Source organism: Neodiprion pinetum, chromosome 2 (assembly GCF_021155775.2).
Source record: "Neodiprion pinetum isolate iyNeoPine1 chromosome 2, iyNeoPine1.2, whole genome shotgun sequence".
NCBI classification, from domain to species: Eukaryota; Metazoa; Arthropoda; class Insecta; order Hymenoptera; family Diprionidae; genus Neodiprion; species Neodiprion pinetum.
This window is the reverse complement of record NC_060233.1, coordinates 15,913,944-15,937,762: the sequence shown is the minus strand read 5'-3', so window position 1 is coordinate 15,937,762 and position 23,819 is coordinate 15,913,944. Positions and strand designations below refer to the sequence as shown.

General features: G+C 38.4%; 1 protein-coding gene across 12 annotated transcripts in view; it reads left to right on the top strand.

Moving 5' to 3' along the window:
• The window catches only part of LOC124210981 (CUGBP Elav-like family member 2), a 370,442-nt gene that overhangs the window by 41,270 nt on the left and 305,353 nt on the right, over window positions 1–23,819 (top strand). The gene's annotated exons all lie outside the window — the stretch shown is intronic.

Here is a 23,819-nt window from a genome sequence, read left to right as displayed (position 1 = left end):
TGTTTGTAACTTACGCACACTTTTCTAAAAATACGAAGATAGATGATATTCGAGATGTAAATAAAAGCTCACAATCAGATATTAATCGCATCATTTCAAATCGCTTCAGATTTGTTGAAAGTACAATTGATTCGTTCTGTTACACTCCGCTTAGGCTTATCTCATTTTTGGAAGACTTTTTCTTGCTGCAAGTTGACTGACTTTCACGGCAAAGTGTGCTTTTGTCATATTGACATCATTTAATGTTCAATTTTACAACATTACATCGATGCTGATTACAATCAACGAATGGCAATATAAAATTGACTATTGAGAAAAAAGGAAATTTGTCTGAGTGACGGTGTGAAAAATAGTATTTCGATTCAAACAAGCTATCAATTAAAAGAGCATCAATTTTTGGCTAACCAACCTCCTGGAAGTAGCAGTAAGCACAAATGGAACCTAGGTTTGAGGTACTTGAAACAAACATTTTGATCGATTACTTACTTGCCAATAAGTTCAAGACCCTGATCTTGGGTCCGACATTTGTTCGACGTTCACTTCAAAAATGTTGTCCAAACTCATTATTCGCAGTTTACAATCTCGTCTTGCTGACTGGTAAGAAAAAAAAAAAAAACGATTTCCTATCGGGGTACAAATACAGAAGGGTTCAATTTTCGAATATGAAATTGATAACATTGTGTCATTTCTTCCATTTGGAAACTGATCCATCAGAAAGTAGTTAGTCGATTGATGGTTGAGAATGTTCTTTAGGGACTCAACTGAACCTGATTTTGAGTCTGTACGGATGATTTGATACAGAGAAACTTCCCATCTTTCAATGTTAACGTGAACTAAACACTAACCTAATAACAAATAGTCAATTGATGGTGAAGAAAGCTGTTTCATCTTGCCATTAGCGGAACCTGATCTTCGTCACTTTTTACGGTCAACTTAATTCTGAAAACACACTATCCGGTGTAAGTCTGGTGATCGAAGAAGACATTTCACGTTTTCGACGACTTTCATCTCGGTCCTCTAAATCTTTGAAAAGCATATGTCACAGAGCTCGAAGGTCGGACTGAAATGTGAAAGAGCTTTTCGTCAGTTACACAGTACTATACATTAAATACCCTGTGCCTTGAGCCCACCGAGCATTGAAGATCCCATTCCACCTCAACATTGAAAGGGTCTTCTCGCATGACGGTTGGAAAGTGATTCGGTGGGTCTCTGAGCCCTTCATTATTCTGTTACGCTACATAAACGCATAAGACGTTTCAAAAGACGTTGCCAAACTCCTTGGATGCGAACCATGACTAAGGGCTTGTTAAAACTACTTCGGTACTCCGTGAGATGCTTTTTTCACGTCCTTGTTATCATCCTTGCGATCGTATCACAAGTAGCGTGAAAAATTTTCAACCTTGAAACAGCGACGAAACATTTTCAGCTCAATCTTTGCAGTCTGAAGGGTCTCTTTGTAAACCCCTTGCTGATAATTCCTCTGATACAATATTCTTCAAAGATCCATCTCAAAGCACGTTTAAAAATCGAAACAAAAGCAATACGACCAAGAGATGGCTGAAAGCTTTCACTGACCAGGCACGAACGCAATTACCCTACTTGTTTGCACTCTTGTAATTACCCGGATGCCTGGCTCGATTAATAATTAGATCGATAATACGAGTATACATCGACTTACGCAAATCCGTCACGCTTCTCATACACACGACACACACGGACGATCCTTTTTTTCCAATCCTTATTTCATTCGCCTAATTTCTACGACACAGTTTGTTCTATAAACACATTAGCTGATCAATGCTGTCTGTAGTGCAGTTAATCGATTAAATCGGTTCGACGAAATCTCTCGCTGTCTTTACACATTTGCACTCGTCACTCATGGTGTAATCTAATCTGTGAAAAAAAAAAACGTCCGTCCTCGCTATTTTACACCGCGTAGGTATTCGTCGTTATTTTTCACCAATGATTTTACTGCTGTTTTATCGCCGTAGTCCCGGCAGGTGGATTTAATTCGCGTTCAAATTTACCAACCGAATTGAATACACCGTTGTTCGTACACACTCAATTTATAGCAGCCCATCGATCCCATTATTGATACAATTTTGCAGGTAATTGAATCATTCGCCAGTGCCAAACATTTTTCCATGTATCTGATTTTACAGAGCCAAACATTTTTTGTTTTTTTTTCTTCCTTTTGTTTATTCAATTTTCTTGTTTTCCGGGGATTTAATTTCTTTTCCGTATAATTGTAACTGTAATAGTTGTCAATGAATTTCGTGGCGCATTTTCACGATGTATCTTTATCATCACTCCCTGCTATATGTTTACCGAATTTTTCGTTTCAATTTATTCCACCTGCGTTGTGTTGAACAACTCGAATTGCTGTTACCTTAATTTTATTACGGCCTAGCCCGCGACTCCTTATCTCGCCAACGACGTGCCAGATGCCTTATCTTCTCGTATATACAGCGATACTAATTTTTTTCGTTCCCGCACGCCTTAAAGCTTTGCTGCTCTGGAGCTATCTTTTATTTGTCCTCGCTAATACGTCTGGTTATTGTTCGAAGCGTTGGACGAGGTTTCCGCCTATCGTTTGCTTCTTTTTTACCGAACTAGAATTTTTATTTAGACCTTCCACGATATTTCATCCGATTAATAACACAGGTCAACAGAAATTGTAATTTTTTTACAGTTTATATTTGAATGAATAAATTTTGATTCCATGTATCAAATAATATTACCAACATTCTCATTTATTACTTACAAAGTTTGCTTTTGTCTTTTTTACGATGATAATCAACACGGGTTTGCCAACACGAACTTTCAGTCTGAGTTCTAGTTACGAAATTTTCATTTCTTCCATGTAACTAGCGAAATAAAAGATAGGTTTATTAGATAAAGTTTGATTTTGTAGAAACCAGAACGATATTTCGGATTTTCAAAAAAACTACCTGTTTTCTCAAATATATTTATTGTAAATGACAAATAAACAAACTTCAGTTTTGCTTTTATTCGAAAATTCAAATGTGAAGCTAGCAGTTTGTTTGATTGTTATTCATAATAATTGTTTCAAAAGAAAGGTATTTTTTCTAAAAATCTGAAATGTCTTGATTTCTACGAAAACAAACTTCATCCAATAAACCAGTTATTTCTGTTATTAATTACGTGGGGCAAATCGAAATTAGATGCTTAGAACTCAGACTGAAAATTCGTGTTGACCGATGTAATTAACGATGGTTGGCATTGCTGAAATCAAAAGTATAAGATTATTCTTTTCTGAGAAAAATTATTATCTTGTGTGAAATTTCGAGTTCCAATGATTTCATGAAAGATTAATGGTTTTCGGTACTGGACGATATTCGATTTTATAAATAAATCGTCCAAAAATAATTCATCGATGAAACCTGCAGCATAACTTTATTGCCATATAAAAAATGAAAAAATTGAAATATTTATTGGATAATTTGAAATACTAAAAACATTTGTGAAAAGAAATATTATACCTAAGTTGTAAAATATAGAATTAAAATAATATCGTTTCCTCAAAATATTAGCTTGATGCTTCAATATTATTACAATGGACGATTGTATTCATTACAAATTTTATACGCCCCCGAATGAAGATATATATATATATATATATTACGTCATACAAAAATATGAATAAACTCAAAGTGTTTTTCTTTTCAATCGATTTTTAGAAATTGTTATGTAATGTGGATCTTGTGATGTAAGAAATTGTTCGATTTCAAAATTTCTGCACTTCGTATGGAGTGAATGAATGATTTAAATTGTGAAATTACTAATATAAGTGAGTAACTATTTGGTTTTCAAGCTGGCTAGAATTGTCTCTTTGCTTATTTATGATACGAAAATATTCAACAAATTACGAGAATTGAATAATAAGCGTAGACATTTTCATCTTTTACTCAAATTTAATTGAAATACTATTCAAAATTTGAAATGAAAATAAATATTCACGATACAAATATATATTCATAACGTTTAAAAATACGCGACAGATTTTATACCCTAAAATAATTTCAAGTATTGGATTATCGGCCCGGACAATTTCTTTCCTCGCTGTTTCCTTGTTTCAAAGTAACCTGCAATATTTAGTAAATTTTATTTTTTTCTCTAAAAATATTGTTGTAAATGCCAAAAATGATGTATTCTTAGACATATTACAGACTGAAATTACGTTTGTCAAACGAATCAAATGTCCCAAATTCACAAAATTTGTAAGTTCATGAGAAAATATCGGCTTTTTAGTATGACAGGGGTTTCCAAAAAGGTTTATAACATTTATGTGAACAAAAAAAAAAAAGAAGAAAACGAGCGACCTTAGACTGGCTATGAGCCAACCCACGAACTTCGCGTTCTCACATTGCAGGTTCCAGGTTTATAGAGAAAAAAAGAAGAACAATATCCAATCCAAATTTCGAACTACAAAATCGGATTCATGATTAATGATTTTAAAGTCCTGGGATACCACATTACATGAAAACGATCCAAAAAATTTCATGGTACTAATTTTCATTCAAATCCATTCATCCATTCTCAAGATATATCATCATATGTATTTGCTTCTCTGGAACCTTGTCATTTGAATAATTCACAAAATGCCAAACCGATCAATGCCAAAAGTCGATCAACTCTAAATTTGAAAAAGCCGCGTCGATCGAGACGAAAATCATTGAAATCCGGTCACTCGTTTTCGAAATATCGTTGGACAAAAAATTTGATCACATATTATACATGCATCCACACATACACACACACACCCAATTATCCATACGAAAATGGTCGATACACAGTGATTCTCTAGAGCTTGAAACGTCGAGATCTAGTAAAAACTCGACTTTTCATTTTCGCGGTAATTGCAATAGCTTCTTTTTATCTCTAAAAACAAACGCCAAGCTATAGAATCATGTTCAATGAATAACACCGTATCAAGCTAAAGTTTCAAACATTTTCGAACTGAAATTGTGAGGATTCGCAAACCCGATTACAGGCGAATATCAGGTGCATATATCTACGTACACGGGATGGCAGGAACCGACAATAAGTCACATCGCGGCGTCACGATCACGTGACTTATTGAATATATTCTTTCGCGTATTTCACCGCGAGCGAACATGACTGCAAACTAGACTTTCCGAGTTTCGCCACGCCTCGCGGTATTTTCTTTTTTCTTCTTGTTCTTCGTTTCATTTTTCTCATTTTATTCCATCCTACTCCTTTTTGCATTCCCTCTTTCCGTCAGCTCTTCTCCTCTCTCTCTTTTTTTTTTTTTTTTTTTTTTTTTCTTATCACCGCTTGTTTTATTTTATCTTGGCCAGTTCAGGTTGTCTGCATTATTATACGAATCCCTGATGCTATTGTGGCCGACACCGCATCTCCGCGAATCTCTTTAAGGGGTGTTTTACCACCTCGCACACCTGCTCGTTTCTTCCGAATGGGTTTCAGGTGGTGGCAAAGCCTGTGTATCGAGAGATCTAAATTGCACGCAGAGGCTCAATTCATCTTCTCTTCTGTATCCGTTATTGTATTCTTCACCCTCGCTTTTATCATCATGATTTTCTTTTCTTTTCTTTTTTTTTTTTTTTTTGTCTTCTTTCCTTCTCTCTCCTTAGTCTTGGCTTTTTTTTTTTACACCGGTTACATTTTTTTTTCCGGTCCAAAAATAGGATTCAATGCTTTTCACCGAGTTCAAATCTAAAAATGATTTCGTACACGATTCTTCGTTAAAGATGTTAAGATGAGAATTTACTAGTTCTCAGATTTTCGGAATCGATTCGAAAAGCTTCATTTTTTTGACCCAATTTTTTTTTTTAACAACTTTCATTAGATTATCAAGATTTATGGGTGAAAATCAATGCCTGTTAAACGTTGAATCAGATTGCAGAATACTGTGCTTTAGCTAACGCGTTTAATCTAATCAATTCACCCCAAGTTAATCTTGAATTATCGCTTCCAACTTTTGCATTGAAATCTATACGCCTAGCACGTAAGCGAAGTAACGTAATAAATTAGTATCTAGGCGTGAATTTTATAACCTTGGTGGGCAGCTCAGTATAATGTTGACAAATCGATGTTTCGACCCTTACGAGAATCGTTGTGTATCATAAGAATTTATTTTCAATCACTGCAGTGCGGAGTGAAATTTTATCGGATATTTTTTCAGTTGAATAATGTAAAAAAATAATCCGTTATTTAGTAATGGGATATTTTTAGTTACAGGCAATGGGTAACGGATGATAAAAAGGCTTAGTAGAATCTGTCAAAGATGACTAAATTCAATTGTTGCAAAAAGTAAGCCATAACTATCTGCTTCAAAAACTTTATCAGCCCTTACGAAAACTTTTTCCATACTCCATCAATTTCGGTTGTAAAATTTGTGGTAAAAATTTTCAAATCCTCCAACAACCTTGACTCCATCCACTTCGGCTATTTTCGAAATTTCGTGTACTGAAAAAATTTTCAAGATACATATTCGCAAATTCCGATGAGGAAATTTAATGAGCTTGTAGTAGTTTAATCTTTTATAGCTTCGGGCGGCTTTCCCACTTGTGCAGCTGGCTAAGTGATAGCTTGGAATTTTGCCAAGGGAAAGAATAGAACAAATGTTCCACGTTTTATAAGATAATCATTATCCACCCAAAGCCCAAGATATTCAAGTTTCTCTTTTTCTTTTTTCTTCGAGTAAAATTTTATTAGTAATATCGTTACTATAATAGTTATTGTTACACTCAAAATAATTTTCATTTTAGTTTTCGTTACTATCCGGTCCCTAACTTATTTGATTATTTACTGTTATCGGAAAATCTTTACTATTCTTCTAGATTAGGAATATACCGTATCTTCATGCAGCTATTGCGATAATTTAATGCAATAACCAACAAATACAGCATTGACAACTATAACCACACTAAATAGTTACTCATAGCAGATTTTCTTTCAATTTCACCGTGTTCGAACTGTTCTCGTAATACGATATTCATTTTACCAGGATTTCACAGTAATTGCAACAACTAACAATTTTCTCATCAAAGTTTTGTAGCGGACAAACTGAGATTATCGGAATGCGGAATGATCTGGAAATGATCAACATGCCAAAAGTCGAAAGACCAGCTTCAAGTTGCTCCAAACTTTGCAGCGTGTGAATTCCGAAAATCGAGATTTGGGATCTTGAACCGGATCGTTTCACTTAGAAATGTCAGAGCTTGTCGGTCGAATTTCCATTTGGTGGGAAATCCTCCAACAGTCTTGTTCGTGGATACCAGAGTGTCTCCAAGTCTGGAGAGCACGTAACGATCTCTGTGCACTGCGACAGTTGCAACAACCTGCAGTGTGTCCCAAATTGCATCACCTTTGTCCGCCTGTATGAGACTACAAAGACGAAACGGGCATAGCGGCGTACGACGAGTTGCGTGCTTCTGTAACACACTCAAACAAATAGCGTAGTTCTTTTCCTATTTCTCTTCCAACACTGTTCAAAGACTCTTCTTTTTGTCATCGAATATTCATCGCGCACTTGAAGCTAACTCGCTGCAAATTTATCATTCGTATCGTAAAAATGTATCGCTTCAATTTTTCAACGGTCAAAATCTATCAATGCAGGTCTGTTAAGTTTACCGTTCCTTTGGAAATATTATTTTTCAGTACTTTATTTAACCTCCTTTCGGATTACCGATATGTTTTTTATACCTCGTTCTGAGCGTTTCATTGGTTTGCAATAAATTGAGAACGACTCGAGATATCGATTTGACGGTGTAGAGACTTGATTCATGCAAGATCCTTGTACTCGTGTTGCTTGTTGGTGAAAATATTTTTTCGAAAATATACCAACGAGTGTATTATTTCTGTTCTTCTGGTACATAAATTTCTCCTTCATTCTATAAATGAGTCAGTTTTGGTCGTCGTTTGGGAAAAACACAAAAAAAAAAAAGAAAAAACACGTTGGAATTCTTTTGAAAATAATTCAATTCACAGACGTTATTCACGTCATGGGATTTTCTTTAAATTTATTTTGATCAAACTACCTTTTGACCTAATAATTACGAGATAAATTTGATACTTCGTACAAGGATAAGTGGACCTGAACTACTCGGCCCGAAATATTGAACGCTGTCAGAACCGTTTTTGTTGTTATTATTGGATTGGCGAAAATCGAAGATGGGGGGTATTGCTTTCCCATAAGTCAAATTGGTCCGAAAATCGTCCTTCTTCAGCCGGAGGCATCGAGTCCTGTGGTATTGCCGAAGTGCGTGAGAGGATTAGACAATGGCGATCCTAACGAGGGGTTGGAGCGCAGGCGTGTGACAATCCCGAATAAAGCAGGCCAGTCATCCCTGGGAAATAACTTCAGTCGTTAGCCCCATAGAATCGTGCAGGGTTGTTATTTATTGCAATGGAGCTACTGCCTCTCGGACCGGACGATTGTATCTCGGTTATTTGGAGAGGCGTGAAAATGGGTTTGCGGGGTGAAACTCGGGCCAGCCGCGGCTTTCGACCATCTGGACATATTCTTGAGCTGAGCTTTTTTATTCACTTGACTTTCTGACTTTGGTCTGTGGCGGTACTTCGGGTTAAAAGCGTGGTTTTTTTCAGTCCTCGGACTTTCTTAACGGGCTCAGTTGGTGTCAGTGATACTTTGTTTTGCTTCTACTTTATTTTTATTTTTTTTGGAAAGAGGTGGAAAACACCACTCAAGGGAATTGCCGCAGCTAAAATTGAGCTTCAGATTCAATTAGCCAGAGAGCTTATAACTCTTGCCACTCTTAACTGGCTGACTAGATATTAAATTTTAACCTGTAGTCACTCGAAGAGATAACGAATTGCATCTCAAGCGATCGTTCCCTGTTCAAAAATTTCGTGAAACATTTCCGTTTGACTTGAAAGGTTGGATTGGATTCCAACTCCGATTGAGATCGAGATACCGTTTTTTTCAAAACTGATCAGACACGATATGAACTTTATTGTATCCGACCGAGCCAAGCGCATAAGATCTCTTCGCGAATTCTGATTTTTACACCGCACCACGTCAACTGCTGCGATAAAACTGTTTTATCGAAAAGATAACGGTAAAGCTTGGCAAATATACCCGGCATTCAGGTCTACGTTGCATCATTAACACAATCGGAGCGACAAATCTCTTGATAACTGTTGTAATGTTATTTACATTTCGTTGATTCGAAGATCATGTAACCGTTATCGTATGTTTCTGACTTCGAGTTTCTTGATGGACAACGTACCGTTTCTCACTGACGATTAAATTGATAAAAGCAGAATCGTCGCACTTTTCTGTGACTCGATACTGAATTCATAACATCGACGTGAAGTCATTTGATCGGCGTTTCACACTGACATTGGCTAAGCTGTTTCCCAATCATTCTGTGTTCTTTAAGTGACACTAAGTCCAAGTTAACACTGTCTCAATGGTAAGTTGAAATTGAAAGACTGCATGCTCCGTGTTGCGTGTGCTCACCATGCTAATTTGGAATGATTTACATGACGAATGGTAATCAGACGATGGAGTGACACTGACTAATTTTTCAGTGCCACTTCCGACGCCTCGCATTTGATGGATAGAGTCGAAGGTTATTCGTGGCGGCTGCTGCCTCACCTTGGCGAAAAATTACTTTTTAAGCATTTCCCCAGAAATAAAAGACTCGATCGGTTGTTCAGTTTCTTTATCATAACTCACGGTGCTCCTAATATGGTAATGATTAATTTCGGCTTTGTTCAAATGCTTTTGTAAAATAATATTGCACAACCGCAAACTGGGCAGTAAAGCTGAAACGTAATAACGATGCGTTTGATCAGACATTTGATTAAAATCTGAATCGGCAGCACCACTAACAGCAGCAAAAGCAGCAGCAGCACGATCATCCGTAAATGTATTCAATTTCACACAGCAAATTCTATCTGCGTTAATTGGGTTCCCTTCGCCCCATCGCGTTGCTCCCACCGCCCGCCCGACAGTTTTAACAATTTTGTTAATTGAACAATTCAAATAATTCACAAACGTTACACACGCTCTTGATATCGTTCCGCGGTACAAACAATTTTCATTCGTTTCCCGTCTGCTCGGTTTTTGTTGTTCTCAATTTCAGGGCTCCGTGACAGCTAATTTTCACACTAATGGATCGACTATAACTTTAATCGAGTTTATTGCCGCGCCATTTCTCCGTTGATTATCAATTAGTATTCGATAATTTTTTTTCCATTTCCGTGCCGGTTATCGATGCCTTCTTCTTTCCTTCGTCCTTTCAGTCAATTGACACTGCTAATTAGTTATTAAACAGACATGGTCAGGGATTCGTTGACACGGTTCGTTACTCGGCACTTTGGGGAATCTCGGAGGTAGAGAGACCCTGTTGATCTTCGTGGGTAAACAATTAAGTGCCAATTATTCCCTGATCTTGAGTCGTGACGTGTGTGAGCGCCGCTGGCTTCGAATAGAAATTCTCATTCCAGTCTCTCTCCGGAATATCCCAGTTCATCGTTTCCTCTTCCCTCTCAATCGCCCTTCGCTTCAGCTCCCTTCCACATTAGCATGTTATTGGGGGGTTGTTTACCCCCGGGTTAATCACCACCTCTGATGGTTCAGCCGAAGCAAAGTGCTCCGCTGGTTTTCAGTCTACGGTGCTTTCGCCACCTTGTTCTATACCATGTTGTGCGCTCACACTTTTCTCGGATGTTGCAATATTCGTCAAGAGCATGAAAGCTGCCTTTCAAGTACCTTTAGTCATTTTCAAACAGTCCATGATCACCGATAATGAAAATATCGAACAAGTCTTTCAATGCTTATCTCGTTTTTCTTTCAATTTTCGGGAAAAATTCAAACTTCATCGATCAAAATTCCAAATTTTGTGAATTTTTTAACAGAATTTTACACAGTTTAAACGTTGGAATGTAATGAAAATTCACTTCTTGTCTCTGGGTAAAAGAAACAGTTTTGTGGAATTTTTTTCTCTACACGATTTATTCAAATCTGTAATTCTACACCGGCGTAGTAATATTATTTTTCAAAATAAAGAGAAAAAGTTATCAAACAAAACAAAAAAAAAAAAACTGATCCGCCACAGATACTCGCTCTAGGCGTACTGGAAGCAGATAAATCTTTTGCGAGCATGACGGATGGTGACACTGCAAACAACGCAGGCATTACTACAGTCTTCTCATCCTTGCTCCTGAGGCAAAACCCACACCTCCTCAAACGTCTTGGTCAAACGGTCAGTGGTCCTCTGCTGATCAGGTCCGTTTCCAATAAACGGTATATTTCTCAAACAAGCCTTCAAATTTCGGGACAAGCTAAGCTAGGTCATCCGAATTCGCAGGGGCTGGAATTTGGAATGAGAGGTTCTGAAAACAGAAGATGAGAAAGGAAGAAATTTCACCCACGTAGAATTAATTGATTCGCGTCAAAATATTTTAACCTTCGGAGCATGGTTTGGTTTAAATATTGTAATAAAAAGTGAAAAATATCGTCAAACGAAGATGAATATTTACACGCTAATAATCAATACCTTCACTCAGACATTCATACGAAAATTCATGATTTGATTCTTTTTTCTTTATTATTTATTGCGATGTTTTCGATTATTTAACTTTTTTTTTTATGGTAATAGACTCAATTTGTTTTAAAATACCGATAACTTATTTTAATTTCAACGATCCGTCAGGTTCTGTAGATTGTGAACAGGAAATATTTGCACGAATAATCGCGGTTGTTACAGTTGCCTCGTAGTCGTTGAAATTGGTGCTTTTGGAGATAAATAACAGTGATACGTGACTTGATACAGGCTCTTTAGCAAGCTCGTTCCGTTTTCGTCATCCCTGCACGCACAATAAAATTTGAAGATGTGTCTGTAAGTGTATAATCAAAATATTAAAATTAAAATAATAGTACATTATGTAACAAGGGAATAATCGACTTTTATCCCTGTGTTACACATGGGACTTTATTTCCGACTGAACTCTGGCCACATTATCAACTTGGAAAGAAAAGAGGAGAAAATCAAAACAACGCATACGAGTAGTGCATGGGTGTAGGTCAGCGAGAGGCAATAAATATTACCCGCAAATGCGGGAAAAAAGTAAAGAGGGAATAATATGTCACTTTCTTCCTGCTTTTCGCGTCAAAAAAGTTTATCGCATTATGCTTGAGTCAAGAATGAGACTGGTTTTTGGACTACCGCGGAATATTATTTCGTATGTCAATCCAAATTAGCGTCTTTCCAGAGAGTGAGATTCGTGGACGGAAGCCTTTCGTCTCTCATCTAATCTCACGTGACCCACTGTCTTATTATACCTAGTTCTATTTCATATGAGAACGCTTATTCAAATGGTACAAAAAAAGCATATCGCTGCAAAGCATTTCGCACAGTTCTGATCCTCCATTGCTCTGGCAATTTAGAATAACTTCCGGCAGTCCAGTTTTGGGGTCGATTCTGTTCCCGGGGTGGAGCGAAGACAGTAAAACTACTGTTTTGGTTTCGTGCAGCGTCAATTCCGTATTTTCAACTTTCCGCGCTCTTGCAAAAGCCGCCGGTACTTGTGGTCTGTTTTTTTTCACCGTCCCCACCATGGTCGCAAAGTAATCCCTCAGCATCGTTTCCACCAACCTAACAGACGTAAACCAATCACCCGTAGTTGGATTCCAGCCACACCCGTGAATCTGTCTGACAAATTCCTACGTTGGCGAAAAATATGAATGACTTCAATTTCTCAAAGGAACATCAATTTGATGTCACCCTTCGATGTTGTTGCGATTCGTGTATGTTGCAAAACTTGGGAACTAAAAAACCCATATTTTTCTTTCTCTTTTTACCAAAAAAACGGTTTAATGGACTGAAAACGACTCTCAAAGATGGGTACCCAATGGGGTGGTTTCGCAATTTCAGATAGAAGAGCTTGATCTATTTGAATGAAACCAACGCTGAAACGTTTCAATTGATAGATGAAACATTTCAGCGTTGGTTCCATTCAAATACATCGAGCTCGTCAAGGAATCACCCCGTTGTCGTCGGGTGCCCATCTAAGGGGATCATTTTCACCCTTCTAAACTGTTTCTCTAAAAATAAAGACGTGTCCTTTAATTTTCAATTTTCCACGACATACATGAGTTGCAACAAATTCGAAGAGTGACACGAAACTGATGTTTCTTGTCAACGTCAATTTTTGCATCGACGTGCGTCGTGCAGATTCGAAAGCTACAGTAGGCCTTGAAGAGCCAGAGTTGCGAGTCAATCGTGCAAAACTCGGAACGCTTGTAGTGTCTTTTGCAGTAATCGATTTCTTCCACGCCTGTGTAACGAGGAAAAAATAGTTCGATTCCTTTCTCCACTGGCACGCGTTCTTGTCATCGAACCTGAGGCACTTTAGGAGGAATTAGAATCTGTGGAGCGATATCGTTGATTCGAAAAGCGTGGTAAAATACTTGTTGAAACACAAATCGAACGGATTTGCCTTCAAGGCCTTGAGCACTTCCATAAAGTCAAGCAGCCCGAACACCGTTCCTTGACTTCAATCCCGTCAATTCACCGCTGATATTACTCTTCCCGGAAATGACATTTTGCCTTCTGTCTACTTCCTCGCTCCTGTTAGCCACTAGTGTCTTGATTATTTCCTCGCAGAATAAACGCAACGACCATGATTCGAGTGGCGTCTTGACTTGGCTTAGCTGCATCTACGACTTCTGGTGAACGGATTGCGATCCTTTCTTTCCATGTTTCCAGCTATACTCTCCTCCAGTGGTGCCAGTATTTCCCCAGTAAGAAGAAGTCTTTTTCGCTCTTTGATTTCGGCATCTGCAACTGCACTCGAGCCACTCTTCTCACTACGGCCTTCACCCGTTTTACGTCTCTTCGGATTGATGTCTGGCTCAGCAAATTCTCCCAGTTTCGACTGGCCGTCTTCGATTTTTGCTACAAAATCTAGGTCCCTGTACTTGTCATTACTCTTTTCGTTAGTTTCTTCTTCAACTGTATCCATTTCGATGCCTGGGAGCCTTTCGTCCTCCTCGGACTTCGTTAGCTTCATTATATCCACCGCACTCCGCGTCGCCATTTTCGCTATCAACGTAAATGCAGTGTCTCATAATGGTTGTGAAGTTTTAGGTGGGAATAATTTTTCACCGAGGACTTTGAAGCTGTTGTTAAAAGAAATCAAATGCATCCATTCGAACCACATGCTTGATACAATAAAATTGAAATGCTAAGAGTCAAGGCTTCTCGAGTTTGCTCATCTTGTTGAACTCAGTCATCATCTTGTATTTAAGTCATACAGTGAAAACATTTTTATGGTGTCTCATGTATTGCGAGTCTTGACTCACCACACGAGTTCTGACAGTTGAAGGCACGCCGATTACCCGTAGTTCTAATATCGCTTCAACTGTACGTGGAAAGAAAAGACCAACATTTTTCTATTCGTCAAAAGCATTTCTTTTTCAAAACGACCGAATATTCAATTCTGTTCAAAATTGAACGCGTTGTCTAAATTAATAATCATTATCTCTGATTTCAGACATCATAGAGCGATGAATTAACTCTTATTTAAAAGTGTTGGAAAGTAACTTTTCTGAAAAATTATAAATAACTGTGAAAGTGAACAAATCCATTCGTCATCAATGATTGAAATGTTCGAACAATTTTATCAAATTAATTGCACCGTATTCAGAATTCAGAAAAAATGTCATTGATTTTTGGTGAAATACATCATTTTTTTTTTTTAATGCAATATCGACGATCATTCTTTCGTTCTTAATAACTCAGAAAATAATACTCTGCGCATGAACGCAGTATTTGAAAATTGAAAGAATCAAAATTATCTCAATCTTCATTAAAATTCCCGCTGGATGGAATTTCGGTGAATACAATTTTTCTGGTGGTCAATAACTGAAAAAATAAAATTCATCGAGATTACATCATCAAGTAAGTAAATGCCTCACAGACTTTAGTCGAGATTTGGATAATTCATTGTATCAATAATTCGTATTTTTCAGGAGAGTAATTTTTTTTAAAACATACATAACTCCCAAAATATGAATCACTCACTCCAGCTCACAAGAACTTGATGGCAAAAGTTTCGCTGGATATGTTTTGCAGTTATTTAATCGCCAAAACTTGGCTGTGAATGTTTGCTTCGCGTAGCGCAGCTAACGAGTCTAGATCCTAGAGACTTTCGTGAGTCATCTGAAGTGTCACGGATCTAGAGATGAATGAATTGCCCAACTAAAAATAGTTACAGATTCCTAATTTCAAAGCTGCGACGAACTTTAGTCGAATTATCTTACAAGATTTTCCCTTTTCCTCTCTTTCCTTTTACATCGATAGTTTAGTTAACGCGTTGGATATTAATTTTAACGAACTTTTTTTTATTTCAGGTAAGTGATCGAAAATATTTTCAATTTGGAACTAGACCATCACCGCCTTGGTATAGTCGTCGCGAAGATGGTGAGTAGAGTAAATAAAGTTGGGTGGTCGTATAAACGACCTATTAATTGTGACGGACAACTGTAAATGGAGAAAAAGGCGAAAAAAAAAACCAGTTCGTCGCGTTGGCCAGCCGAAGGCGAGGTAAAAATGAGACGAAATCTAGAGCACTTTACACATTAAACTTCCGCAGCTCTATTATTTTTGTTGCGTTGCATAAATATAATGGAGGAACGAATGAATAAATGAAAAAAGGTAAAATCTGAATAAAACCTTTCTCTCCCTCGCAGCTGAGCGTAAATCATTAGCTTTATCTGGCTCATCCAGCTCGCGTTTTCCGCTTTATCTATTGCACTAGCGTTCGTTCGTTCGTTCGCTCTTCCAATTTATTAGAAATAAAAAATCACGACGGAACAATGCTCGAACGCTGTACAGAAAATAGAAAAACCATGGAATGGGACGGCTGCATGGGGGGGACAGCAAAGAGTGCGGGAAACTGAACCTCGTTAAAAAATGTTATATGTGGAATCGGAAATATCACGAATTCATCGCGCGTATTATACCAGGATTGAGTTCCAATTGTTTACTTCCGACTGATCGAAGTACATTCAATTATTAATATGATCAGTTCGATCTACGGCGACCACTCTCACGCCACGTGATATTCCCTCACCCCTTCGGTCCAAATCGAAGTCCACATCGCACAATGCACACGTCAGTTTTATTATATTTTGCAGAATAGAATTAGTTTGACAATCGGATTGTTCTTTTTTCACCTGGTATTATTGAAAATATTTTTCTGTCAGCTGAAAGTCAAAATATTATTGTTCATTCGCCTTGTGTGTATTTTTTTTTTTGTTTTTGCTGTATCACAGAGATCTGAAACGTGTTTCACGGACGAATTCTAGGAAATTCTTATTCACGCCTAAAACATTGTGAATCATTTTATCCGGATGTAATTTTAACGGTTAACTTCACGTTGTAGAATCGGTTTAACGCGCAAGTGGCGGACACCAAGTAAACCGTTGATAAAACGACATTTTTCAGATAAGATAAGTAAAGTGTCATCATCGGTCTTGTACGACGGTTAGAAATTTATTCAACAAGTGTTGCAACTATGAATTCATAAAATTATTCCACCCAAATTGGATGTTCGATGTGAATACGGAAATTGAGTTCGCTCACTTGCGCCCTTTATCAAAATGTTTATTGAAAATTCTATCGGCAATAACTATCAGTTTTTACACAAGTCAGCAAGGCAGTGAAGCATCGATTTTTTCTCAAATTTTTCAGTGATTTTAGTCCGGCATGTAAGCCGGAGTCGCAGGGTGGATTTTCCATTGGCCCGAGAACGATCACAATTCATTATTCGTTATCCGTCGTGTCGAAAAAACTATCGGGGTTCCGTTCCGCGGTATCGGGCTATATTTTTGTTCAATGCATTCCGAAACTGAAATGAATGGAAATGAAAGAAAGCTCGCGATGGAAACCGGGGGAAAAACGCAGTAGTCCAGTTTGCCGGATTTCAAAAAACACCAACACAAACAAGAGCACATAAAATCGGGTGAATGGAGGCGGGATGACCGTGGAGATAACCAGGTACGAATCTCCGGCTTTGAATCGAGTGTTTTATGGGGAGATACTGAAACGACATCCGGCTTCCGATAAGTATTGTTCATACTACTGGGACTGGAAGTCGTTGAAACCGAGCTTACAGCGTAAAAGAAATTCAGTTTCGGCATCTATAAACTATAATTTGGTGTGAATAAAAGTAACAGGGACTTTATGATGTTCAATTTTTGAATTGGCTTCATAAACTGATCTACGGGAATACATGTCGGACAATTCGAATGAATTTCAAGACCAAAATTTCCTGCAGTGAAGATTCAAACGAGTCAAGGAAATCAGTCTGATTAATGCTTGGAAAGTATTTAATGAAACGCGTTTGACAAAGAAAAACAGTCAAGCTACATGGATGAGGTGATTAATGGACCGGAAGCAAAGGTCGTGGTTTTTTTTCTCACCACCTTGAAGACTTTCGCGTTTCAATCCACGGGTTGAAAGAGGAGCTTAGAGGGTTAGCAAGTCAAAAAAACATTCGATCGGCTTCTTTCCAAACACTTTGGTCTGCTCGGGATCGCTTCGCGGGGATTTTCGGGGTTTAACTCTGTATAGAAAAAGATGAGAAAGCTGCTCAAGGTGCTCTTCGCGGTTATGCAACACGCGGTCTCCGCTCGATCTGAATATCGCGTTGAGCCGAGACCAAGTAGCAACGAAAACAAACTGGGTCGCGTCGAGGATGTCAAAGGAAACGTGGGACGAGTTATGGGATGGTGTTTCAAAAGAGGTCCCGTTTCAATCGGTTCCTCGCAACTTTGGGCGTTCCGTTCGACAAGTTTCCGTCAACGTTGCCCGAGGCTTGGTCTCGGTAAGTCAGAAATAAACGGCTCATAAGCCCCACTTTTCTTATTGCGATCCTCACAATGAGTCATGCAGCTTGCACGGCTCTCAGTAACCCGACACAACCGAAGCGAGCTTGTTTCGCTGATATTACGCCATCCAAACATAGGCGCGATTCCAGTTCACGCCCCGTAACATCTCTGAATAGGTTCTGCTGTACGTGCTTAGAAGAGCCGAAACCAACCTTCAACTCCACCCGCATCGCGGAGTGATTCATTTCTTCGAAATTACAGTACCGTGAACTATTTATTACGGTACCTACTGTTGGAAGTGCAGGTGATGTTATGATGTAAAGTTTATGGTGCGGGTCCCTAACCAGAGTCATGGAATTAAGCTTCAACAAGCAGAAAAAATCAGTACTAGAACTTCCCGACGTTTTCACCATTCACAAGAATCAGAAATCTTGGGCACAAAAATCACTCGGAAACGGATCAAAGATTTTTTTTTCAGAATTGGATCTGTTCCAAGTTAAATAAACCTAAATCAACGATCCGGATTGTAGATAAATTGGATCATCCGTGTTTGAGTTATCATCGCAAAGAAGAGTTTTGATTTTTGCCTGTAACTTAGAAATGGTTTAACCGATTATGCTTAAGTCCGATTACTTTCAATCTTAATGAATTCAAAGCATTTGGAAATTTTGAGTATCGAAATCCGCTTATAAGGTTTCTAGGCATCAATCGGATGGAAAACTAATCATGGTGATGGAGAATGGTCGAAAAATCTCTAAACCTCAAAATGTGGAAATGTCAACGCAACTTCTCATTTTCGGGTTAATTGCGGTAACTAATCCCCTTTCACGGACAACCAAAGATTTGAAAAGAACAGTCATTCCGTAAATGCATTGATGATGTAGTTCTGATAGAACCAGGCAACTGCTGTGGTTACAGCTCCCAATGATATGATTAAAACACCCAATTGGTGTAATCATAGACCGATCCGGTAGTTCATTTCCTGCCTTGTTGCTCGGTGATGTGATACTTGATCATGAAACACAGCACCAACACGGTAAAGCAATGAGTATGGAACCCTGAGTTGCGAACCACTATCTTTTTTTTTATCCGTTGATACAACGTGTCGATTGCGAAAGACTCGAGAACCCTATTTTTGCGTCCAGAATTCGATTGCAACACGGTATTCGATTGTCCCACTATATCCGGCCTTCCTGACACCCGGATTGAGCATCCAAATAATTTCTACTTGAAGTCGAGCCAAGATCCGATTTATCTAAGGGGCGTCTCAATGACGTTATGACCAGTCAGTCAGCCGACTGCAGCTGCCAACCAAGTCTAAGACACACATCGGCTTAATTAACAATTAATAGCCTCAGGTCTTCCACCGAAAATTAGCTCATTTCCGTGGTAGATTTCGTTTAGATTTGTTATTTAAATCATCATCAGATATCCTAATGTCTTTTCCTAATTGACGTACGTCACAGACTCGCTAATAGCCCTGTTGCGCGAAAATTTCAATGAGAAATGGACTGCCAAGAGTCAAAGTATCACAAAAATTTTGGAACTGCCGAAATTTTCCGTGAATTTCACCTAATCGTACCATGACTTGGAGTATCGGAAGATATTTTCATTTTTCTGTACCTTTTTTTGAACTGACATTTCTTGGTTTCATTCATCATGACAGTGTTTAGGCACGATCCTGAAGCGATGTGTCTATCTTCTATGTCTTCCAAAAAAGTAAAAGAAAAATTCTTTGAATCCCCGATACGTTTCATCGCTCATATAATAGCTTTATAGCATTCCGCAGCATGTATGTGTGTTCGCAGAAAGCTGTATATGCTGCATTTTAAGGAAATGGCTTCATGGATTTTGATGCAACTTGGGTGAAAAATCAAATGCTGGGTCAAAATACGAAACGTTGTTTTTAAATATCTCTCGACTTCTGGTTAACCACGAAATGATGGTGGGCCGAAGTTAGAAAAATTCATGATACTCAGACCTTTCTTCGAATTTGCTACACGACTTTTTGTTTTCGATTTGCTGTCGATTTTCCAAATTTAAAATATTACAAAACTCTTTACTTCATTGTTCCATTTATTTTATTTTATTTTTCCTTTCTCTTACGTAGAACCCTTTCTTCTTCGGTATCGTTCGCCACTTTGAAATGTTCAAAAATATTCAAACATCTAACGAACGAACTGAGTTACTGAGAACCAGGAATGCGATCATTTGGTTATGGATATATCACAAAAGAGCTGAGTTTTTTCGTTCGTCCGGTTGATTAATTATATCTTTCGCTCTCACTCATCACGGCTTACGATTATCCGGCATTGTTGAGTTATTTTGGGTAAAGCTAAGCTCGTCCAATATGATGGAACTTTACGATCCTCTGGCTTCTACGCAAAGGCATCAAATTAGGAGAAGGCCAGACGGAGGGAAGGGGGTTAGGTGATCGGTCGAAACGAGCACGGATCGTATCTGAGCTTGACGTCGTTACTGTCCCACGGAATCTGTTCCCTCGGATTTATTGGGGTTTTCTCGTCGATTACCGTGTCGTTCGTATCCGCGGTGAACGAACGCCAGCTGCTACCGGCAGCGAACGAATGATGGAAATAGCATCCTCATACCCTCGATCCTATGCATTTTCAAAATAACCTTATCCCGATACGTCTATCAGAAGTTCACTCCTCGATCGTTTAGAGGAGAAGCTTTGGTTCGGAGGTCAACTGGCACTGTCGATTTTTCAATCAACGGTTTATTGCGCTTAGGAGCTTTGACGTGAACTTATTTTTGGCGATTATTGCACCTCAAGAAGACCTTATTAATAATTACAGTTGCAGCATTTTACAGAACCTAGTTTGCAATTAGGTTCCGTATTTGTTTTTCTCATTTTACGACCTTAATACTTCACAATGAATACTTTCTTTTTTAAAAGAACGAAGGGTTTTTCTTTCCTCCTCACGGAATTTGAAATTTGTTTTTCATAAAATTGGAAAACCGAATTAAGAAATTTTTATCACGCTGAGCTTTGTAGAGGGATGGTTTTGTGAAATATAAATTCACCTTCGAATTTTTTATTCTGTAATTGAAAAGAATACGAGATACGTATTGGTTGAAAACCAATATGTGTCTTTATACGTTGTGTGACTGGATACGTTGGAACTCCAATAAGAAAGACTTTAAGTTGACCTTTATTTCGAGAGGTCGCGAGTACCTATATATGAAACAATATCCTTGCTTGTCATAAAACTCAGACCGTGCCGAAGATCCTCCTCCACATTCGCCTCGGTTGTTCCACACTTTCATTTCCATTTCTTTTTTACGTACAAGAAGCTTTTTGTGACGTTTTACCGCACAGTGGCAGCACATGGGAAACTAAAACTGCATTCAAGATCTGTCCTGACATTTTTGAAAATATGGAACTTTGCAGACGTCGCAGACTTCGTCGATCGAGTAGAGACATTTTACCAAAAATGGCAGTACAGACCTCAGATGTATGAGCTTCGATTGCCTATTTGCTGCCGCTGAACATCGAGTTTCACAAAAAAATTTCCGGTACTTGTATACCTATATCAATTTTTTACGTTCGGTTCTTCTGAGAAATTATATGTGCTGCAATAAAGTCAAGTTTTCTCTTATTATTGTTATTTTTTTCCGCAAAATACATTTCAAAACACTAATGCTCGATTCAAGGAGTTCCTGTATTCGTGGACAAAAGTTATTGAATGTATCTGAATTATTTTAAAACTTGCAAAGTTACCTTGAGTAATATTTTTGCAATATTTTAAACCTTACGAATTTTGAAAGCTGCAGTATTTTTGCAATATTGCGAACCTTTCAAAGTTTCGTTGCTACAATAATTTCACAATATTTTAAACTTCACTAATTTTCATTGCTGCAACATTTTCGCGATATTCGAAACCGTACAAAGCTAGATTACTGCAATGTCTCTAGAATATTCTACACCCGGCGAAGTTACATTACTACAATGTTTTCGGAACATTTTAACCTTTACGAATTTTGAAAGCTGCAATGTTTTTGCGATACTTCCAACGTTGTGAACTCCAATTGCTGCAATGTTTTCGCAATATTTTAAACTTCACTAATTTTCATTGCCGCAACATTTGTTCAATATTTTAAACGTTGTAAAGTTCCATTACTGCAACATGTTTTCGCAACATTTTAAACCGTGCAAAGTTAGATCGCTGCAATATCTCAGGAATATTCCACACCTGGTAGAGTTGCGTTACTGCAAAGTACCTTCGTCGTGAATATGAACCTATTAAGTACAAGACCACGCGTCCGCTTAACGACGAACACGTTGCAGAACGGAAATATCAAACACTTCCTTCGATTCGAACAGAGGCATAGTTGCGACGGTATCGAGGTGGTGAGGCGTGTGGAAACGAGGGGCGGACAATTATTTCAAATTAGAAGCGAGCGTCGTTTCGCGAGTGGATGCAGAGTGGGCAGGCACTAAATATATCAAGCATTAAGTCGACCTTTCTTATCTCCGGGGTGATCTACCCCTTGGCTCGACTCGCGCTGCGCGGTACCCTCGTAGAGTCAGGACTACCGGCGTCACCGTCGAGGTCCAAACAAACTCGCCCACCACTCACCTCGAGCACCGCACGCAATCAGGGTTCACTTTCAAATGCAAATATCGGGCTAAATTGAGACAGAGAGAAAAATAAAGTAAAACGCACCTCGTATAAACAGTTTCTTATTTTCGTTGTCTCTCCCTCTCTATATTTTCGTTCTCGTTTTTTGCGTCATTCTATTTTTAATTTATTCACAAATTCCTAGGGAGCAGGCATCTGACCGACCCCCATTACGTTCTTTATTCGACATTAATCACATGCGACGTATTTCAAGCAGCACGCTCTGCCCTTGCGACGACGGGCTTGCTCCCCCCCCCCCCCCCCCCCCCTCTCCCTCTCTCTCCCTCTCTCTTTCCCTCCCTCTCTCTGTCCTTTTCTCTTCGTCTCGGTGTATATATACATACGCGATGTAACAAGGACATTAGGGACGCTGTGGCGGCGGCATTTTGTTGCTTCTGCATAACGCGCCGGGTCAGATACACGAGGCGTGACCAGAATTCACCGCTCGTTTGACGCGCTATGAATTTTTAATATCCAGCATCCCGCCTCTTCCTCCGTTAAATCCACCGCCACCCTCCGCATGTTTACTGAGAAACTTTTTACTGCTGCCTGGAGCGTCGTATGTATACGTATACGTGTCTACGTTTATGTGGGTATAACTACTCTCTTCACCTATATATACACTTATAAACATTACGCACACCGTCTAAAGGAGAGAGTCGTAAGGGGTGGGTAGGTACATAACCGATTAGATTTGCGACACCCTCAAGATACCAAGATTCAAACATTCCAACGAAATGTAACTGTCTCTGCTTATGCGGCAGAAGAAAAGAACAATAATAAAAAAATGAGAATTCAGATTGTTCGGTTTTACAAATATTGTAATAGAATTTTATTCTCTTGAATTATGCCAGTCAAATATTCACGCGTCATATTTTTAAATCAGGGATATGTTCTCGGACTTAAGGGTAGGTGTTTATACAATTATGTAATTGTTTAACAAAGTGGTCCGTTTTTTTTTTATTTTTTTTCTTGCGAATAATTGCCCAAGTGATTAGCGGCTTGTGAGCAAACGAATCGCGAAAACCATTTCAATTGGGACTGTTTCGAAAGATCTTACGCCGTAAAATTATTATTCAAGTATAACCGCGACGAAAACAAAATTATTGAATTCATGTTGTAATCTGAATGCAAAATAGTTAGGCTAAGGTTCGATGGACAAGTTAGACACATATGTGTACGAGACGTTCTTTCTAAATAACCAATGTTTTATGGCCGACACTAATCGGCTTCATGTAACGGGTAATGAGAGGCTTAATGTGAAGAAAATAATGCAAAAGCCCATCATTCGTTAATAAGTATAA